General features: G+C 37.4%; 1 protein-coding gene across 1 annotated transcript in view; it reads left to right on the top strand.

Moving 5' to 3' along the window:
• The window catches only part of TMTC2 (transmembrane O-mannosyltransferase targeting cadherins 2), a 394,308-nt gene that overhangs the window by 286,592 nt on the left and 92,995 nt on the right, over window positions 1-14,721 (top strand). The gene's annotated exons all lie outside the window — the stretch shown is intronic.

Here is a 14,721-nt window from a genome sequence, read left to right as displayed (position 1 = left end):
AAAAACCTGAATTCAATATACATTTTCTGAACCTGAAGGTTGTGTCATGTTCTGTAATAAACAGTGGTGATACAAAGACCAGCAGGGCGTTTCTTTGGTCTCAAGAAGACCTCAGTGTATTCTCTTTAGGGGAAATTATAACAACTATCTATAGTTGCTTCAGTGGTGGGCTACCATGCTTAAGACTGGTGGAAATAGTTTTTGTTTCAGAAAGGACAATTATGTAGGCACCTTAATCTTATTTTCTTTTTAATTTTTATTAGAGGCATGGGATTCCACACCACTTAGTTGGTATTTTTCTCCCACTTTGCAGTCCTTTAATTTGTTACATGAGCCCATTGATACACGAAATGACTTGGCATCACGATTTCCAGCTTGTGATCCTTTCTGCTACATCATGTTGACTCTCCTGTCATGTAATCAAGCATGAACACATTTTAATGTGAGCTAAACTCTGTTTGTAATTTATGTTTTATATTTTCCTAGTTCGATCATTGTTTAATAGAAGAAATTTTGAGTATCTTTCCCTGTTAAAACAGCATCCTTGTCTAAGCCCCTGTTTACCTTTGAAAAAAGTGGTACTGACCGCATACGTCTTCAAAAGCAAATATCTTTCCTCCCAAGGGGTTGGATCAACACTTCACAAAAAAAAGTTGCCTATTTTTTCCTGTAGCCTCTGGTTGTGTATACATATATTCATACACACAGATATACACACACACACACAGAGGCATATATATAAAGGAAGCCACGTCCGTTCTAAGATGTGAACGTTTTCATTTTTGCAGCCTCGTAAATAGGTTTATCAGCCCATCCATGAACATGTTTACAAACCCGTGACATTTTGGTCATTCCCCCTTATATTCATCTACATTGCATATGAGGCCGCTTGAGCCTCAGCAGCCTGAAGCATGACATCTGCAGACCTGTAGATTTTATCCTTAGTTTTTTATTAAAATTATACTTCTTCCAAACAATAGTTAATTCTGAGTTCAACTTTTTTTTTTCCCCAAGACCTGAGCTTCTAGGACCATCTGAATTTCTCATTCATTTCCTATCTCCCTTGACATCAATCCTCATCTCTTGCTTTCCTACCTAAAAAGAATTAAATATTACCTACAGGGTGGCCCCTGACCCTGCCGCTTCTGTGATCAGGTTAATCACAGTACTTCCTGTAGTTAGCTCGTACTCTTTATCATGCAGTAAACTAGACATTGTGAATATGCTATTCTAATATTTCTCACATAATCCCACGATCTAGGTACGTACACTAGAGATGAGGAAACTGTGGTTCACAGAGGTTCAGACCTGTGTCCAAAGCCTCTTGCATTATACTCGGTTTTTCTGAAAGCTGTACTTAAATTTCTCTTTAACCTTTTGTTAATTACGATCAAATATGGATATATGGTGCCTTGTGCGCATAAATGCCTAACTTCAAAATGTGTAAAAATTGATTTTTAAAGAAAATCTTTATTCAGTTTTTGGATTTTCTTATAATGCAGTTCTGAAGTGAAAAGACAACTTCTATGTATATCATTAAATTAAAGAAGAATTTTAACATGGGTAATTCAAAAAAGGATTTAGGTATCTATATATGTGAAATAACAAGAAAATAGTAATAGTGAAGTTGAAAGTTGAATTCTTAATTTAAATACAGTTTACATGGTGTACCTTTTATGGCGTATAGTTTCTCTTGTATTTTAAGTCTTGAAGGAAACATGATATTCTAAACTGAAGGGGAGATCTGACTCAGGTCAGATGCCTGAGTGAACTGACTGCTGACCTTTACCTGGTTAACTTTTAACTGGTAGATAGTGAGTTGAAGCCACAGCACCTGAGCACATACCGGCCTACAAATTTATTTAATAAACGTATTTATGTCTCCTCACAGTGAAAAGCATAATTCCTTTAAAAGACTTAAAATTGCAGGACTCTTATTTCTGAGGTGTAATTGAGGCTCTTTGTCAAAAGTGACAGGATGGCGTACGTTCTTGAGCTGACACTGTAATTCAGTGTGCATTGTAGTAACAATACTTTAGGTGGAAGATGGTAACAACATGCAGGAGGATTGACACTTAATATGACCCTTTGGTCCCTTTGACATTAACCATGTGGCACTGGGTTTAAGATGGGCACTGGCCATTAAATAATGCCATGTATTATAATGCCATATAATTGAAAAATAGGTAGTGTAATTGGTAGATGTCATGGTCAGTCTGGGAAATTTTTGTCCCTGAGCGATGGAACTGAAAGATATTATCCACTGTAAAGTTTGTTCTATTTCTCATTTGGGGGGATGAAACAACACTAGCTAGAAGCAGAACAGAATTTCCATCTGCTTGAATCAGAAATTTACTCACTTTAAGCAGAAAATTACTGATCAGGAGTATTTTATTTTAAGGTATCTTTGCATATCTCAAAGAGATTACCTCAGTAGAGGTAAAGGATTAAGTTGAAATCTATTGCTTTGGCTAAAGGTAGTTTTCCTGAAGGTGTCTATTTTTCTCTTTCCACCCAGGATGCACATTTGCCACAAGTGGTAATTATCTTCTCCACTCTGTTTCCACTTGTATGGAAGACGGGTCCTCCATCCTCTCCCCCTCGCCACTTCAACAGTTCTCAACCTATTTATATAAATAACTGTGTATACATGGCACTTATTAAATTTGATACCTTTTAATTATAACAAAGCTGATTCAAATAGTAATGCTACATGACAAGGATTGCTTTTACTTGATTATAAGATGGGGAATTTCAAATACGGTGAAGTTTAAGGGTACCAAGAAGATTTTACCACTGCCATTATTGCTTTGATAGTTTCTATTAAAGCAGTATTCCCAGAAGGTACAAAATACATTCCCCAAGTGTATTCCATAGACATTAGCACGTCTAGGTGTTCCTTAGAAAAAATTAAGTAAGCAAATAGTGTGGGAGAAACTAATAATTTTGCTAGCTCAGAAGTCTTCTTTGTCTGAAATTAATACTCTAGCTTTCTTTTGATTAGTGTTAGCCTGGTTTATCTATATCTGTCCCTTTGCTTTACCTATCAGCGTCGTTATATTTAAAGTAGATTTATTGTAGACAACATATAGTTGGGCCCTTTATTATTATCATTATTCACTATGACAATCTCTATTTTTTAATTGGTACATTTAGACCATTCATATTTAGAGTGATAATTGATATATTTGAATTAATATCAACCAGGTTTGTAACTGTTTTCTATTTGTTACCAAAGGCTTCTTCCTTCTCTGTTTTTTTTCCACCTTATTTTTTTTTATTGTAGTAAAAAAAGAAAACAAAAATTTCAATGATAACCATTTCTAAGTATATAATACAGTAGTGTTAACTATGTACACATTGTTTTGCAACAGATCTTGCAAAACAAGTTTTCATCTTGTAAAACTGAAACTCATTACCCATTGAACAAGTTTTCAGGTTTTCACTGTTGAATATGATGTTAGCTATAGGTTCTTCACATATGGCCTTTATTATGTTGACATAATTTCCTTCTATTACTAGTTTCTTGAGTGTTTTTTATCATGAAAGGTTATTGAATTTTGTCAAATGCTTTTCCTGCATCGATTGAGATGATCATGTGAATTCCCTCAGTTTTTATTTGTCCAAAAAGTCTTTATTTCTACTTCACTTTCTAAGGAAAATTTTGCTGGATATAAAATTCTAGTTTTGTAGTTTCTTTCTTCTCTCAACATTTTCAGTGTTTTACTCTACTGTCTTCTTGCTTGATGGTTTCTGATTAGAAGTCCAATGAAATTCTTAATCTTATTGCTCCATTGGTAAGGTGTTTTTTTTTTTTCCCCTCTGACTTTTAAGATTTTCTCTTTGCTTTCAGTTTTCTACAGTTTTTACATACTCTGCCTAGGCTTATTATTTTTGGAATTTATCTGGCTTAGTGTTCTCTGAGTTTTCTGAATCTATGGTTTGGCCTCTTTCATTAATTTTGGAAAGTTCTCCACCATTATTACTTTAAATATTTCTTCTGCCCTCTTGTCTTTCTTCCCCTTCTGATATTCTAGTTACTCATGTGTTACATGTTTTGAAATTTTCCTATAGTTCTGGGATGTTCTGTACGTTTCATTCATTTTTCTTATTACATTTCAGTTTGGGAAGTTTATATTGACCTATCTTCAAACTCATTGATTCTTTCCTTGGTCATGCTGAGTCTTCTGTTGATCCCACCAAATGCATTCTTCATGTCTATTATGATTTCTAGCATTTCCTTTTCATTCTTTCTTAGAATTTCTCTCTGCTTACATTACACGTCTGTTCTATTTTTTTTTTTTTTTTTTTTTTTTTTTTTGCGGTACGCGGGCCTCTCACTGTTGTGGCCTCTCATGTTGCGGAGCACAGGCTCTGGACGCGCAGGCTCAGCGGCCATGGCTCACGGGCCTAGCTGCTCCGCAGCATGTGGGATCTTTCCGGACCGGGGCACGAACCCGTGTCCCCTGCATCGGCAGGCGGACTCTCAACCACTGTGCCACCAGGGAAGCCCTACACATCTGTTCTTGAATGTTGTCTACTTTTTCTATTAGAGTCCTTAGCATATTAATCATAGGTATTTTCAGTTCCCTGTCAGACAATTCCAACATCTGTTTCATATTCTAACATCTTATTATGATTCCCATGCTAGCTTTGTCTTTTCGGACTATGTTTTTCTTTCCTTTGGTCATGCCTTGTAATTTTTTTGTTGAATGTTGGATATGTTGAATTTGTAATAGGAATTCAAATTATTAGGCCTTTAATATGAAGATTTATGTTAATCTGGCTGGGATTTCAGCATTGTTTAGTGTTTGTTGTAGCTATTGGTGCTAGCAGCTTCAAATTTCTCTAGTGTCCTTGTTTTTATCTCCACCTTGGTGTTAGGCTTTCCTTAATACTCTTTCTCAGAGAGACTGTGTGTCTTGAAGCTGTTTCAGGTATACTTCAGTATTATCATACTAGAGCCCTGTCGTGGGGGTGTTAGGTATGGTGGAGGGGGAATGTTCTATAACCGTTCAGTTAAATCTCAGTCTTTGATTCAGCCTGTGTCTCTGTCCCATGACCTTCACACTTTTTCTGCTTGTAGAGCTACCCCCCCTCACCACCTTAGATGAGACAAGAAGGCTAGAGGAGGGCGAAGTCAGAGAGTGCCTTTTTGCCACAGCTCTTTAAAAGGCTCTAGTAAAGTCTTTTACCTTGGAGAGTCAGGCCTTTGTTATTGAGAAGGCTCTGGATATATTTCACAAGGATTACTCTTCTTCCCTTGCCCTCACCAGGAGGGGATCTTTTTTGGTTCTCCACTATGAGAACCCGGTAGGGTTCTTGGAAATAAAGACCATGAAAGAGTGGGACTGCCCCCCCTCCCGCACCCTCAAGACTGGCCTTCAGGAATTTCTCACTCGAGCTAGTCCACAGTCCGCCTCCAGCAAGTCATCAAAAGTACCACTTAAAGTATGCCTACCTGTTCATGGCTCCATTGGTTGCTGCGTCAGATAAGCAGATCTTGACTGTGACTGTCTCTCTATTTCTGTTTCTTTATCTCAATCTATGTCTGAATATACTGGGAATTGCAGGTATTCATGGGACGTGTTGTGTATTTTTGTTTTCCTGTGGCTCGAAGAATAATGTATGTAGTAAATGCTCAGTAGTTATTTTCTTAGTATTTCAAAGGTATAGAAACAGATGTTTAGAAAAACATATTTGCTCACATAGCTTGCCTCCCTTCTCCATTAGCACTCCATCACCTTAGAGGGGATGCACCCGTAATATATGAACACTGGCTCCAGATTGCCTCGCATGTTGAACCACTCATTAGCTCAGTGATCTGGTTATGTTATTTAACTTCTCTCTATCTTATTCTGCCTGTTTGTATAATGAGGGCAAAAGTATTTCCTTCTTGAGAGGGTCCAGAAGTTAAGTGAGTCTAAATGTATCATAAAAGCATTTAGAATACTGCCAGGTATGTATGTTGTAAGGACTCAGTAATTGTTAGCAATTAACAGTAAGAACAATATCATGATTCTTACTCAGTAAAATCTTTATGTCTTTATGTGACATGGAACATTGTTTATTATTTGGCCACAGCCTTTCTCATTAAACCTCATCAGCCGTTATCCCCCCACAATATTAAACTTCTAATGGCTCCCTAAGTATGTTAAGAAAGAATCTATTCATTCTTTGTCTTTTCCAAGCATGCCGCTTGCTGCCTTGGCCTAGAATATCTTTTTCCTTTTTCTCCACTTGGCAAAGCCCTATTCATCCATCCAGTTTCATCTTTAACACTACGTTCCATAAAACAGTGACTGATTCTTCCAAGCAGCCTTCATGCTTCTCTTCCAGGGTTCTTATTGCATGTGAATATCTGTGATAGCTGAATACTAATGTATTACTATTGGTTGCTTTTTGTAGACAGTGAGAGTAGCGACCCTGTCTCTTCATTACTATTACTAGCTTGGTGCTTGGCACATAGTTATTCAATAAACATTTATTGGATGAATGTAGATGAAATGACTCTGAAGCAGAGATTGGCCCAGTTCACATAAAAGTCTTCTGTCAGGGCATAGCACTGATACATCACTACCTTTCCCCACTGACTTGATTCTTCTGTTATCTGTGCTCTCGTGAAAGTGGCTCCATCATCTTCTGTTACTGTTAGTCATTTTTATGTCTGTCTTCCCCACTAGACTGAGAGCAGCTCGGTCTTACTCATTTTTTTCAGATGCCAAGGGAGGGTCTCGTACAGCAATAACTATTTGTTGGACACATTATTTCAGTGTTGCATGGTGGAAGGAGATGGTGAGAGAAAGGAACAATAAAAGTTTGAAGGAATAAATGGCAAGGGGGTTATACAAGTAATTAGGAAGGAGAAAAAAGTGATGTTTTAAGTAGCTTCAAGTAAATAAAAAATATAAGAACTTATTTTTTCTGTTGGTTAAAAATGTCAAAGTCCTCAGCATTAAAAAGGGATTAAAGAGTGAATTTAAAGGGTCAAATAATTGGATAGCAACATTTTGGGGAGTGAAATTTCTTTCTTTTTTTTGTCTCAGTAAAAATGATGTGGTAATCCTACGAATATAGAAATCCTGATGACTGTTGAAAGATAGAAATGAAAAAACACAAAATTGAATATATTCCTTTATTTTTTTCTGTTTGGTGACATAGTGTAGCATGATCTGGCTATCTGTTTTGCTCTGATAGCCTTGGAATGTAATCTCAGTAGAGTGCATAATATAAATCATTCATTTCAGGGGACTTTGTAGAATTTCATGAACAGTGATAGTGATGATAATGAATATGTGCTCTTCTGACAGGTACAATAAAATACAGATAATCCTTTGGTTTTTGGCTTTTTTAACTATTGAGTATCATGTATGGCAGCCAGGAATAATAATATCTTTTATATAAACTATCATAATATCTATAATTTTAGTTGAAGAGTCAGCTTGATACATGAATTTGATTGGGCTGGAGAGCAATATGAAATATTTTCACTGAGAAATGATTAGGTTGAATTTACACTGATGATGACTATAAAAGAAGGAAGCTTTTCTTTTCATGGTTTTGCTATAGTTTTGTTGAACTTCACTTGTGATGTTAGAAAGTATTAACACAATCTCACTTATTCAATTTGGAACAAATAGTAAAATAGCTACTGTACTAAAAGACATTTAAGAAATCTTTATTTGAAACTCTGAGGAATTTTTCTTTTCATAATGACATCTCAGATATCCAAATATTTGTGAAATGAATGGATTACTATTATCCTTGTAAGCCGCCCAAATCTAAAACAGTCACTATCCCAGAAAGACTGAATATTTCCTGTTGTATAAAATCTTTCTTAAAGGTAGTATGATTTATTTTAAGTGACCCTTGTTTAGGCACTTAAATTAGTCTCCTTATGCTTTTCTAACTTCATTTGATCATGAATCTAGTAAGTCCAGCAACACCAAAAACTGTCTTTTCTACTCTGTTTCTTGCTTATCCTTCAGTACAAAAGCTATTTGCTGAAAATAATGTCTTCTCTGGGTGTTGTCTGTACTTCCTTTTATTTTCCCTCCATTGCCTATCCAGTACTTCTTATTTCATTATTATGTTTTTAGAAACAAAATAAAAAATATTAATATGATAATCTTTGGCATTTACTTTGAAAAAGAAGTGTGAAGAAGGACAGATCTGAATAAAATGATATTTTGATTAACTCAAGTTTTGCTTCCAGGAAATACCAGGTATCTGAATATTGCAATAGTGAAGAGTCAGCTATAATTCTTCTACTTTCTTATTGTTCTAAGATTGGTAACAGCTTAAGCCACACTCACTAGTTAACATGAGCTTGCCAAATCATGTCAAGATTTCAAAGTGCAAATGGACCTTTTGGAAAGTACATATTTCTGAATAAGGGGAAATATATTCTTAAACTGTCGCCAGTATTTATATGGGTTTTCCGGTTTGATCAGAAGTGGTCGTAAGTACTTTTCACTGTAACTTCAGTTTCGAGTATTTTCCCTGTTTTCTCTTTTCTTCGAATTCTCTGAACTCAAAGGCAGTTTTTGCCTGTGATATTCTAAGACATTCAAGAACAAGAGATAATTTGGTTGTTAGCAAAGTATTTGGGATCACAAAATTCTTAATGTGGGTGTGTTACAAGAATGCTGCTTAAAATACATGAAAAATAGTCATCTACTTCCATGAGCCACCTTTGAGTAAGTGGATTTAGGTATAAGAGGTCTAGTTAGGAGGAGAACTTTTTCTTTGAGTGCAACAATGTGTTGCTGTGCTGTGCTTTTAAAAATGTATTTTACTTTGTTTAATCCTTTTAAGATATTGCATGAGAGCTACTGCTGTTCCTATTGCACAGTCATCATGACAGTTTACATTTGTTGAGCACTTACTATATACCATGCGCTGTTGTAAAAGCTTGACATGTACTGTCTCAGTTATAAACCTTATCAGGAGGTATCATCTTTTCTCTATAAGGTGCTGAATTTCTGGAGACATTAAACAATCTGCCCAAGTAGCCTGGCTATTTTAGGGATCGTTCTTGAGGAGATGATCAAACTCAGGCCTATCTGATTCCTAAGCCTGCAATCTTTCCTCTATGCTGTTGCTTCTCTTTTTATAACATATCTATGCTTATTTAAAAATTAATACCACTTTAAATGAGTTAGTAATTTAATAGCTTATATTTTCCCCCAAGTCTTCAAAGTGCCATGTTTGTGTTTTTCACGGCATGGGACCATATACCCCAACGTGCACATGTATTCCATTTTTAGAAGTTGAATAGGTCAATATGTTTCTTCCACAGGCTGCTTTGTATTTATAGCAGTCATGCAAGGAGTGTTCCACCACCCTCCTATAGACTTCCGCGTGGCTTTTAAAGATGCTCTTGTGATTGGGAGTGTCAATTCAGCCCTTCTTGAATCTCACAGATAAACCTGTCGACTCAGGTGTCAATTACACAGCAGACTGTGACGAAGACGATTTGGGAAGTTGATGTCTAATGAGTTCTATGCAGCCTTCATGGCACATTTTTCCTACCAAGGTCAAGAGGGTCTGAGATGTTGTCAGTGATAATTTAGCCCCTGAGCTGAACCACTATTAAATTTTCTGTCTAGAGGCAAAGACGTTCAGACTTTCTATTTTCCATCTCCACGTCACCTCTGTACTCGATTTTTTTCCTGTTAGTGACCCACATCTTCTTGTGACATTATGCATTTTCTCTTACTGTAAGAAAGAGAAAGAGAGAATCTTATTCTGTGGCAATGCCAAAACCCAAGTGTGTATGCTTCTTACTCGCACACTATCCTGCTAGGACTTGGGAAAGATCCAGTTCGGCGATATGCTTGTCATATGTATTTATACATACAAACTCGTTCTGCTGGTAATGTGCCAGCCTCTGACCATTTGCTGTGTGTGTTTGTGTGTGTGTGTGTGTGTATTTTTCCCATTTTTGCCTAGATTAAAGTTTCCTGTAATTGTATATGTACTACCTCTGGTCATTTCACACTCTAGAAATTAAAGTGAATGAGCATTGCATACTAAACAATGCTGTTTTCAATAGATCTTTCTTTCTTACTTTGTTTAATCCTTTTAAGATATTGCATGAGAGCTACTGCTGTTCCTATTGCACAGTCATCATGACAGTTTACATTTGTTGAGCACTTACTATATACCATGCAATTCACACTCTAGAAATTAAAGTGAATGAGCATTGCATACTAAACAATGCTGTTTTCAATAGATCTTTCTTTCTTTGTAAGTCACAGATAATTATTCACAGAAGGTGGCTCAAAAATCATTAGACTGACAAAGTAGAAATTTGGTAACTGGAGTTGTTAAATAACCTTATTTTCTCAAATAGATGTGTTTTGAGTTGGTTGATATCAAGTGAACCTTTGTAAGCTACAGGGCCTTTTAATGTTGTTAAAACAAGGAACATTTTCTCCATTAGACTGACTTTCTAAACAATATTCTTAATTTGGATCTTGTAAAGAGAACTTGTAAGTCACCAGCACTTGGACTTAGCAGGTAGTCTGTTGTCTTGATGCTTGGCCAACTTTTCCTCCATCTGTGAGCCAGCTGAAGTATGCCACCTCTTTTATGAGACCTCCCCGAACTCACTCAGACACAATAGATGCCTTGGTCTCTGTTTTCTCCTTATGTAGGATGTCTAATGAGAGCCCTTTCGAGTATGATCTTGCAATTGGTAAACGCCCACTTCCAGAGTTATCATATTATTCAGTCTAAAGAGCAGGAGTCCTTTCATTATCCAGTGCCTGACACAATGCTAGGCATATGGTAGATACCCTCTGAGTACGTGATGAGGGATGGACGGGTGGGTGCATGAATGTATGGGTGGACCTACTCCATAAAGCTCATCTTTAACTAACGTAATGATTCCTGGTAGTAAACTTCTGAACCAAGTCGATAATGCAGTACCACAAACTGTGAAGCCAGATTGTCTCTGTTTGAACCCCAGCTCTGCCAAATCAAGCTTCTGTGCCTTGGGCAAGGTACTTAACCCCTCTGTCCCTCAGTTTCTTATTCTGTAAAATGGATAATAATAATATCTCAGGTGTAATATGAAGATTTAATGTGACGATACAGAGAAAGCTCTTGGAACAGCGCCTGGCACATAGTAAGCTGCTCTTATAATGTTTCTGTTCTTATCATATAACCTGTAAAGACAAAGTAAAATTGCAGTGTGCTAGGACAACAGACACCCAGAAAAATCTGTATTGGAGAAGCAGAGATGAATGGAAATTTCATTACTCTTGACAAAGATCACATGGTCTTGTGCTGTGAAAGGATGTCTTTGTTCATGCCTTCTTTGTTAGGAGTGGGGCAGGGATAGAAAGCTGAGATCTCACCGATGCTGCTAATGGAGGCTCCTGGTTTCATCTTCTGGGACATCTCAACGTCATAAAGCCATTGTTGGGCTCGTCTGATTTAGGTGAATACTTGTGAGAGGGAAACAAGAATTAGGGTAACTATAGAATATTTGTTCAAACCAGGAAGGGGGTTCTGTTATTTTTCCACTGGAACAGTGGACATAGACAGAATAGTTTCAGGCAAACCAGAATTACTTCCAAGAATTACTTACAAAACCAGAAGCACAGTATACACATTCAATATGTATGTGGTCTAATTGGTGTAAGAACCTTTCTAGAACATTCTGCCTTTGATAGGCATCTTTACCTTGAAAGTCCTTTCAGAAGAAGATAAATGGATCATTTATTCCAACTCCATTTAATTTCATTTGTTAGTACATTAAACTACACTTGATTTTAGGTCTCAGCTACTATCCCCAATCTCTGTCAGCTGGCTGGATCTGGGGGAAGGCCAATTCCTTTTCTCTGTCATGGATTGGAAGGCAATGGAGGCAAAGGAGTATGACATGAATTAAGAGCTTGACTCTCCTTTAACCTGAATTTTTAACCAATGATGACTTCCCTGAATTGAATTCCATTTTTTAAACAGAGAATCGTAACCAGTAGAGTTCAGTTAACCCAGGTCCTTTGATTGGCAAAGGAGAAAAATGAAACCTATCCAAATTAGGGGTTTTCTTTGGTGGTTCACCTTCTTGGTATCAGAACCAGATTAGAACTCAGGTTTCTGTGACTGAATCCAGTGCTTTATTCAGCACCCTGGTTCAATCATCAAAGAATTTTGCATCTAAATAAATTAAATAACCCTCTATGTCCTTTACTGCTGAAGATTTCTACAAAAAAAAAAAGTATAAAATTAGGGAATTATTTACATCTGGCTTTATCCTCTTGTGAGAGCATTTGGATTTGAGAGCCAGTGGCACCCTGCCAGTGACAAATGGAGGCACAGAGATTGCCTTCCCATCATCCGCTACCTTTTATGGTGTCGAGGGATTGCTTGCTCTCCTTTGTGACCCAGCTGCAAAGCAGCTGTTGCTGGGGCTCCTGCTTTTCCACTCTCACAGCGCAGCTTTCCTGACTATCTCCATGGGGTTTAAACTTCTGCAGCACGAGTGTCAGCCCTGAGCTCTGTGAGCCAAGGCCAGCTCTGTGGGGACCAATCAGCATAGCCGCTTTCCAGGCTGTTGCTAAGCAGTTTGGGCTGGAGTGATCCAGCAAATTCTCATGACAAGCAAGAAGCACCCATTTGCACAAACAGCGCAAGAAAATGGTTGGCGTTGTTGCTAATAGCTAAGATTCAGGGGCTTTCCAATGGCACTAATTCCCTAAATGGTGATCACGTGGACCACTTTATCCATCTAAAGTTTCCTATTGGAAACTATTTTCTACGAACTTGTGGTGCCGTCTTATGGACCACAGAAGGCTGATAAAAATTGTGGCTTCTTTTTTCCCCCTTGTATAGAGGAGGTGTTGACAACAGTGCCAGGGATGACATTCTGGGTATCAGTCGGGCCTCATGATGTAATCACATTTACCCACTGAAACCTACGCCCTCATTAAGGCAACAGGACTTCCCAATGAGAGCATGCGTTTATGAAGTGCGTTTTGAGTGTTTGCTTTTCCAAGATATTTAACGTTTTCATGCATTTATGACCACCTACTATGCATCTGGCCCTTAGCGAAGTGTTGACTAAACAATTCCCGTAAAATGGTTTACAATTAGAAGAGATTACAAGTGGTAATTAGAGTACATATGGTAAGTGTCACAACAAAAGCAGGAATCAAGCGCTGTTAGGGCATCCAGGAGGAAAAGACACAGTTTAAAGAATTCTGGACTGGTTTAAATTTTGCCATGACCAAATTGGAAAGTTACCTAAGAACTCTAGAAATGGAATTTTGAGGTTTTCTCTTCTAATTTTCAATTAAACTAAGAGGGAAAAAAAAGCCCTACGCATTAATTTTTATGCCCAGTTGTGATTTATGTTTTGACTTTCTGTTTTCTTTTTCAAAACGCTCAATATGTCTCATTCCCTTCTGCTGACATGGTCACTTTCCCTCCCCTTCAGAGCCAGACTATTGACTGAGGGTATCCATTTCCTCGCTCCACTCCCCAAATTCCCCCCCCCCCACTCCTTCTGGCTTTAAGACCTATTATGCCATAGAAATACACCTTACTGAACTTACCAGTGATCTCTGTCATTAAATCCACTGGATATTTTCAACAATTGACATAATTGACTACTTCTATCTTCTTGAAATACTGTTTTACCTTACCTCAGGCCTCTTGAGTCAGCCTAACAGACCACATCTTTGGCAGCTCAGATGTCTCAAAGGTACCTCAATCTCTACAGTTCTCAGAATTGAGCTCATGATCTTTCCCCCTTAATCTGGTCTTTCTTTTTCTATTATTTACCAGCTTTGTCTCAGTTTCAGAATCAGAAACCTAGGGGTCATCTTTGTGACCTCTATCTCACACCCCATCCCTCTCCTATCCATCATGTAATCCTATCTATATTACCTAAATATCCCTCCTGTCAGTCCACTAAGCTTCATCTCCATTATCAGCCCCATCACTCTCTTTTAAGAGCCTGGATTAATCTGCCTGCATCCCTTCCAGTTCCCGTTAAAACCGTTAATCCACACAACCCTCAGAACGATATTGACAAAACAGATAAGGACAAATTCCTTCACGTAATCTATTCGCCAGGCGGGCTCTACCCCTCCGACCTTTTCACATGGCCTACCTCTACTCCTTCTCCCTGTCTCCCTCATCCTGGGCTCATGCAGTGTTTTTGCTACAGAGATTATACCTTTGCTGTGTCTCTACTTCAGATACTTTTGTCTACCCTGCAACTAGATCATACAACTAGTTAATCATACATAGCTCTCAGATTGTTAGAGTAAGCAGGAGTTCTTTTGGAAACCTTTCCCGAATACTTCAACTAGTTCTAAGTGAAATGTACAGCTCTTATTTGTGTTGTACTCCTAACAGCTACAGTTTTGGACTCTTCGTGAAGGCAAGGGTTATGTCCTTCTTCACCATTTTCATACTAGTGCTTACCACAGTTCCCAATAAATATTTGTTGGATTAAGGAAATCAGTGAATAAATTTAATGAACTGCTAAAAGTTCATTGTTTTAATTACAAACAGATATTTTTCTATTTAAGTTGTGAGTCAAAGATAAATTTTGTGTATTATTCTGAAGTCTAAAAATAGCTGATTTTGATCTTTAAAAATGATTTACATAATTTTAAAGTAGATTTTAGGATACATTTATCTGCAATTTAATTACACATTTGATCCAAACAAAATTTCTACTTACTTCACCGCAACTTC

This window comes from Phocoena phocoena, chromosome 11 (genome assembly GCF_963924675.1).
Source record: "Phocoena phocoena chromosome 11, mPhoPho1.1, whole genome shotgun sequence".
NCBI lineage: Eukaryota > Metazoa > Chordata > Mammalia > Artiodactyla > Phocoenidae > Phocoena > Phocoena phocoena.
This window is presented reverse-complemented; position numbering and strand designations above follow the sequence as displayed.